This window comes from Bubalus kerabau, chromosome 3 (genome assembly GCF_029407905.1).
Source record: "Bubalus kerabau isolate K-KA32 ecotype Philippines breed swamp buffalo chromosome 3, PCC_UOA_SB_1v2, whole genome shotgun sequence".
Taxonomy (NCBI): domain Eukaryota; kingdom Metazoa; phylum Chordata; class Mammalia; order Artiodactyla; family Bovidae; genus Bubalus; species Bubalus kerabau.
The window spans coordinates 123,678,819-123,686,439 of NC_073626.1; positions in this window are offsets into that span (position 1 = coordinate 123,678,819).

The following is a 7,621-nucleotide window of genomic DNA, read 5'->3' on the forward strand; positions in this document are numbered from 1 at the left end:
AGGATTATATGCAGTTGGATATTTGAGTCTGTGTTATTGGATGTAATGAGGGAGTCATCAGCATATGACAGTAATAAATGCAGCTGTAGGAGTGGATGAGATCACCTAGGGAGCATGTTACAGTGAAAAGAAGGAGATCTGAGGCATACTGGCCTGTGGGCAGAAAGCTGGTGAAGGAGATGAAAGGGTTGTGGTCAGAAGTAGGAAGGAAAACAGAAGAGTGATCTGGAAGCCAAAATAGGAGGGAATTTCAGGCACGGTAACTGGTAGGATGAAGTGCAATTGAAAGGAATAATTGACTTCGTAAGAACAGGAAGTAATACCTTATTGTTCTATGTTGACAAATAGTTTTTTTCTAACCTATTTTACCTTAACATTTAGAGTATATCATTGTATACTAATAACTCACAAAATATATTTGAGAAAAGCCTGATCATATGTTGTTTCCCTGGTGGCTCAGACAGTAAGGAGTCTGCCTGCAATGCAGGAGACTCAGGTTTGATCCCTGGATTGGGAAGATCCCCTGCAGAAGAAAATGGCTACGCACTCCAGTATTCTTGCCTGGAGAATTCTATGGCCAGATGAGCCTGGCAGGCTACAGTCCATGGGGTCTCAAAGAGTTGGACGTGACTGAGTGACTATCACTGATGATGTACTGTCATTTGTTAAGAGTGAGGGTAGCTGGGGCAACTAGAGAACTTTGGAAGAATGGTGGAGATTTGGGATGTAACTATGAAGAATGGGCTTAGGACCTGACATGAAGCAAAGAAAGACTTTTCAGATAGTTCTGAGGCCATCAAGGACCCAGGTAAGGCTAGAGATCAGATGTTTGCAGCAGAGCCAATTGACATGATTATGTCATGTCCAAATGGGCTAGTAGCCCAGGGGTTAGGCCATTTGTGATGGAGTATATTGAGTCTAGTGGAGAGATTGTTGGTAGACATGGCACAAAGTTTTGTGGAAGATTAATGGAGGCTCCTAATGCAACATTAAGAGATTTATTGTGGGATCCAGATGAACTGAGGAAGGAAGTTGGATCAGCAGTGCTAACTTGGCAGCATGGGAGAACAGTGAAGGTGAAAGGACAGCAAGTCTGAGGAGGCCAAAGACCCTGTTTGATGGGAAGGGTGATCGGCTTGGGGTTTGCAGTCAGAGGAATTTAGTGGCTCATTTCAAGATCTCGAGGTCCAAGATGTGATCTGAACAACTGTATTTCCATAGTTCACAGAAGTGGGTGGAGGTCCAAGGCCTGGGTGACCAGCTGTTGGTAGCAGTATGGATGCTACTGAAACGATTGATCCCAGAGGCTGGGTGGAAAGGAAGGTCTTGTCTGTAGTCCTAATGCCCATTTGAGTGAAACAGCTTATCCAAATGCTTGATTGTATTGGAATTCTAATTAGAGTCCCTTCCTCTCTTTATGTGCTTATTTTTAGTTGTTTCAACATCCTAGGTGATCCAAAAGTTCATGCTGTTTAGGAGTAAATCCTACTGATCCTGTTCAATCAGAGATCATCTCTTTAATTCTGTATAATTTTTTTTTCTCTCTTTGTTGTTACTATTCCTTTGTTCACCTTCTCTGGTCTTCTGAAATTCTTCTGTTTGGGAGATCTTTGATATGTTCCTGTTTTCTATATACCCCTTAGCTTTTCTCTGTTGTGGTTACGTTCTGGAAGAATTACTTAACTGGAACTTCCAGCTCAGTGAATTGCTCTTCAGCTGTGCCCATTCAGTGTTCAGCCTGTCCATTGAATTTTTAATTTCAGTGATAACAATTTAAATTTCCAAGATCTCTGTTTTTGGGCGGTGTATATATGTGGTCATTCTTGCATTTTCTGAGGATATTAATTAATCTAAAGTTCTAAACTCTTCCAAAGAGCAGGGAAGGGCAGGATGAGCCTGTGCTCAGTCTGTCTGTGGGTGTGAGCGCTCCCCAGTCTACCTTAGGCCCCCTCCCAGGCCTCTCTGAACTTAGTGCTCACACAGCTTGCATCTGGCAACAAACACTGTGTCTGTCTGGTCCAAGATGGTCAGTAGAAGTGTGAAGGGGTTGGCCACATGGCTACTTCTGTAGGAAGACTCCTAGCTCACAAGGTCTGTTGCCCTTGGTATTTTGGGCTCCATGCATAAGCCATCTCTGGTTTCATTTTTAGCACATCTTTTCCTTGAGTGAACTGTGATTTTTCTCTGTCTGTCTGCCTCAGTTGTTTTCTTGCTTTCATGGATTCCTTGTAGTGGCTAGTCCATGGAGAATACTTCTCCTTACCTGGCAGTATAGTGGATTCCTTTTCCTTTTGAAAATCTTTTGTTGTTTCTGTGGATTTGGGGTAGGTGGGAGAAGCTACAACTTGACCAGTCTGCCGCCCTGATTCAATCATCCTCACTATTTTTTTATACCATAAAATCTTACCATCTGCCTGATCATTTGTCTTTACATTTCAAAAACTCAGTTTAGTTGGGAACTGAGATAAATGGATTAAGTCAGTGGTTTCTTACTTGGTCTCAATAAAAATTGGAGTATGGAAGTTTTGTTTTCTCCTCCTTGAAATACATTTATTGAGTTCACTGAGATAATCGTGGCAGGAAGGGTAAGTATCCTGATATCACTTTCTTTATGCCTCCCTTCTTTTTATCACTGATGAAATCTGTGAAACCTGTCATCTTTCTTTGTGATTTACAAGACAGACTTTTCCAGGATATGTCAACTGTTCTGAAGACAATGTTGTTAAGGATCAGCTTTAGCAGATCAGATAGATAATGATGTGCCTGTGAAAGACTGGGCTATTGATGGGCCTCGTGTTGAAACTGATTGCCATATATGGGCAATTTTTCCCTTTCACTGTTGCCCTGGTTGTGCTGTTTATGAGAATGTTCATGAACAAGGGACAGTTTTGATTTTAAATCAAAATTCTATGCCAGCACAAGAGTGTTCTATTCTGCTTTGCCATGGTAGGATTTTTAACTGCCAGTTGTTCTGTGGCTTCCCCCAAAGGTGGGCTTTAAAAGTAATGAGTGCATAGAAAACATTTCCATTTAAAATAGTCCTTTTATTACTGTTCTGAAATTAATAAATTCATTTAGTACTACTGTGTTTCCATGAGTTTGTTCCATTCGCAGGATTTTGTCTCTCTTTGAAACACGTTTTGAGTAACTTATACAGAATGTGATCATGGACCAATTCATTGTGATGAGCAATTGAGCAGAATCTAAGTGTTGAATCTGTTTGTTTTAGAAGAAAAGTTTCTAAAATGTATTCCCTGGAAATTTCTGCCATTGAATGAAACTCATTTCTATTCCCTTTGTAGTCATCACATGTCACTCCTAGATCTCCCGGAAATGTCTGCTCAACCAAGTTATGACAGTGGCAGTTCTGTTTTTAAACAGTTCCTTCTGCTTTGACAAAACCTTGAGATTTTGCAGCAGGATATTACAGGAAGACAGACTGCTGCCCCATCATCTTAGGATCAACTGGAAGCAGCTGCTGTGCTCAGTCTCCACACACTGGGCTTGGGAAGGCTGCACACTGATAAATTGAACATGAAGGTTAAAGATATTTGTAAACACAAATCTTTGTGGAATTTTCTATGCCTCAGATCTGTCCAGGAGGGAAAAGCAGGTGAGGATATGTTAAAGTGATTGTTTCCAGAATATATGTAAAATTCATAATAAAGTTGAGTCAAATTCAACTTTTTCCCCCCCCAGAAAAAATGAATTAGTGATCCTTAAGTCTTTGTTAGGATGAGTTCTGTTCCTGTGGCCCTGGCTAACCACAGAGAGGCCGGAATGTGTGATCCTTCCCTTGACAGACAGGAGGACCAAATACTGGTAATCACTGGCAAGGCCTACAACAGCTGTTTTAAAGTGTTTTGTAGCACTCTCTTCCCACTAGAATATTTTTCTTCATAAATGATTCATAGTGAACACAAATACAAGACAATGAAAAATTTTGGAGTGTTAAAATTTTGCGGGAGAAGGGGATGTCAGAGGATGAGATGTTTGGATGGCATCACTGACTTGATGGACATGAGTCTGAGTAAGCTCTGGGAGTTGATGATGTACAGGGAAGCCTGGTGTGCTGAAGTCCATGGGGTTGCAAAGAGTCGGACAGGACTGAGTGACTGAACTGACTGAAAATTACAGTCTTTAAAAAATACATAAAATATAAACTTTGTATCCATGTCTCGGAACAGAGGGGAAGAAGGAAGAATTCTACTTTTGTCTTTTCCTATCATCTGAAAGTGAGAGGGTGTGGGAAATTATTCGTTCCCTTAGTGCTTCCTACAAATGTTGCTGCCACCCCTGGCAGACACTCATCAGCTTTTTTACACTCATCAGCAGTTTTACAGCTGCCAACTTCCATGATTTTCTGAATGGCAGAGCAGGATTTCAAAGTTGGGTCTAACTTTGCTCCAACAGCCAAGGATTCTCACCACCACATGGTACTGTCCCTACAAGTCCCTGCAAGCTGTTTTGCCTGTGCATTTCCAGCAGAATCCCAAGACCATTGCCAAGTGTCTTGGCACCAAGGCACCTCTGACATGAATACACCTTGAGTTCGCAGATGTATGTTTAACATGTTTACTTCCCTCTGGGATCCGGGTTCTCTAGTCAACAAAAGTGTTCTTAGAGAATCTGATGACTTCAGCCATGGGGGAATGCCTGAACTTGGACCTGAAGCCTCTCTAGATAGCAGACTTTCTACTCTAGCCTCTATGGGCACAGTCGCATATGGAAATCTGACAGCATAGAAAGGATGTGTTAACAGGTTTTGACTTCTGACCTTTAAGTTCAGTCTGAGAGAAGTCTGTGTGAGTTATTGTGCTTGCTGGTCTAGTTTTTGATGTGCTTGTAATATAAATACTGGCCTGGTGGGATCCATCCATGCACACGGTTTGTATAGATGGTAAGTTCTGTTAGAGTAAGAACAGGATGTTTATAAGGTAGCCAGGAAAGGCATCTGGAAGGCAAGGGCACAGGTACTGATTAGTCAGATCATCTTGAGGAGGGGAGGACAGTTCTCTTGGGCATGAGATGAACAGGAAAACCACATGGACAGACAGACAGGTGGATGTACTCTGAAGACTCCAAAGGTGGGTCTGGACATAGTGAAGATTGCAGGTAAAGGAAGTGGTGGGAGGTAGGACCTAAAACAGGGCTTCACTTCACTCTGGGGTTTTTAAAATATATTTATTTTTTTTTTACCTATTTTTGGCCGCATTGATCTTTGTTGCTGTGCAGGCTTCTCTAGTTGTGGCAGGCAGGGGCTACTCTCTAGTGTGCGTGGGCTTTCACTGCTGTGGCTTCTCCTGTTGTGGAGCACAGACTAGGATGGATGGGCTTCAGTAGTTGTGGCTCCTGAGCTCTAGCGTACAGGCTCAGTAGTTGTGGCCACTGGGCTTATTTGTTCCCAGGCATGTAGTATCTTCATGGACTGGGGTCGAACCTGTGTCCCCTGCATTGGCAGACAGATTCTTAGCCCCTGGACCACCAAAGAAGTCCCTCACTTTGATATTTAAATGGCTCCCAAAGAGCTTATAGGCAGGGTGTGCTCTGCTTAGGGGGACCCCCACCTGCCTGTGGGGCTACTTGTGGGAGTCCTGCAAGTTGGGGCTGCCCCGTCTAGCACAACTCAGAGAATTCCCATTAGCATCAGACTTTTACTGAAAAAGAACATCCTGTGGCTAATGAAGGTGTGATCTTGAGGTTGAGCAGAATCAGGAAAGAGCCTTGGAAATGAGTCAAACTCAAGCTTGAACACCTGAGGAGTTATTTACCAACTGGAACCCCAGGCAAGGGGCTTCGCAGGTGGCTCAGCAGTAAACAATCCACCTGCCAGTGCAGGAGATGCAGGTTTGATCCCTGGGTGGGGAAGAACCCCTGAAGGAAATGGCAACCCACTCCAGTGTTCTTACCTGGAGAATCCCATGGACAGAGGAGCCTGGTGGGCTACAGTCTATGGGGTCACAAAAGAGTTGGATGTGACTTAGTGACTAAACAACAACAACCCTGGACAAGTCCCCCAAGCTCTTGAAATTTCAGTTTTTCCATCTCTGAAATGAAGATACACTACCACCTTCCTTAGAGGTATGTTAACATTAAACACAGTAATATGTAAACAGGTGTCCAGTGAGATATTAGTTCTCTTGTCCCTCCTGTTTGTTCACTTCAGAGTACAAGTTCTGCACCAGCATGTGGACATCCCCTCTGTATCAGGAAAACTCCCTTCATGTTTCCATTGAAATGGAAGGAAGCAGGATGCAGGAATCCACGACACCGATAACTACCGTCCACAGCTTCCCTCACCAGGTTAGTCAACAGTGAGCTGGTCCCTAGGGAAGCAGGAGAGAATGCTTGCTGGTCATCGTCATTCTGAGAAATTGTTTGGCAGGAGGTTTGGCCAGGTTGGGCTGCGGTGTCATCCAGGGAGGGAAGCTCAGGGGAGGTGCCACAGGACGGCATGAGGGAAGGAAGGATGCGGGAAGCAGGAGATGGGTTTTGTCAGCATCTTATTCTTGCCTGGGGACGACGGCTCTGTCCTCATACTTTATAGTGTCACAACCATGAGAGCGCACTTGCCCGAAGGAGGACTTACGTTTTAATTAGCCGCATGACACCTGATCTCTAACCTATCAGTCCATTTCTCCAGGCCTCATCTTTTCAGATTATTTTTGCCTGTGTCCGCCACTTGCCTGTGCCTTTCATATGTATCAGAAGGAAATCACCAAACAGCCTGGGAATCCTATTACCAGACCTCAGGATATTAATTGTCGAGTTCTCCCCAACGGTTACACAAGTGCTGAAGAAGTGGTTCTCTTTCAATAGTGTCTTGTCAAAATGCCAGGTACAGTTTGTTTTTGACATTTGCTGCTACTGTTAAATAATAGTCTTGCTTCTGTCATAGCTAATGTTGACTTGAAGGCATTTGGAGGGCATTTCTCAACTCCAGCCTTAACAGTGAGACCTGGGTCTTGACAGATATTTTTTCTTGCTTGCCCAAGGCAACTGAATGTAAGGTTTGCAACCTTTGCTTTTCTAACCTCAAGAAAATTTCAAATGGGCATACATCATTTAAAACTTCAGATCTCATTGTGCACATGTGCTTGTACTCATAGCCCTGAACACCTACACACATGTACAAGTTGAAGTTCTTGAAGTTTTGCCATCCTGAGAATGACATTTACATCAATTAAATAGTATCCTGTTTTAAGATCCCTTAAATCCTGGCTGTTCTTAGTAAACCTTTATTTGTTAGAATGTCATACTTCATTACAGAGCTCTTTAAAATCGCTAAACGGTTTTATTGTTTCTGTATTTGCAATGGAGCAAACCCAGCAAGCACTGTGTGCCATCTGTCAGAGGATCAGGGCTCTCCACACACAGAACTTTCTTCTGTTTGAAATTTATGTGACTTTCCCCCATTTTTGTGTGGAGGCATCTTTTGAATTTTTCCTTCAGTGTCTTATAGACCAATGTGTAGAGATCTCCTAATGGGTTCATCATTCCTGAGATGCTCACCATTTATGAGGGAAAAGAGGGGAAAATAAGAAAAAAATTGGGCAGCGCAAGCGAGAACTGTGGAAGAATTCTGTGGAATTGTGCAAGAGCTGGCATCATTTGTATGTGA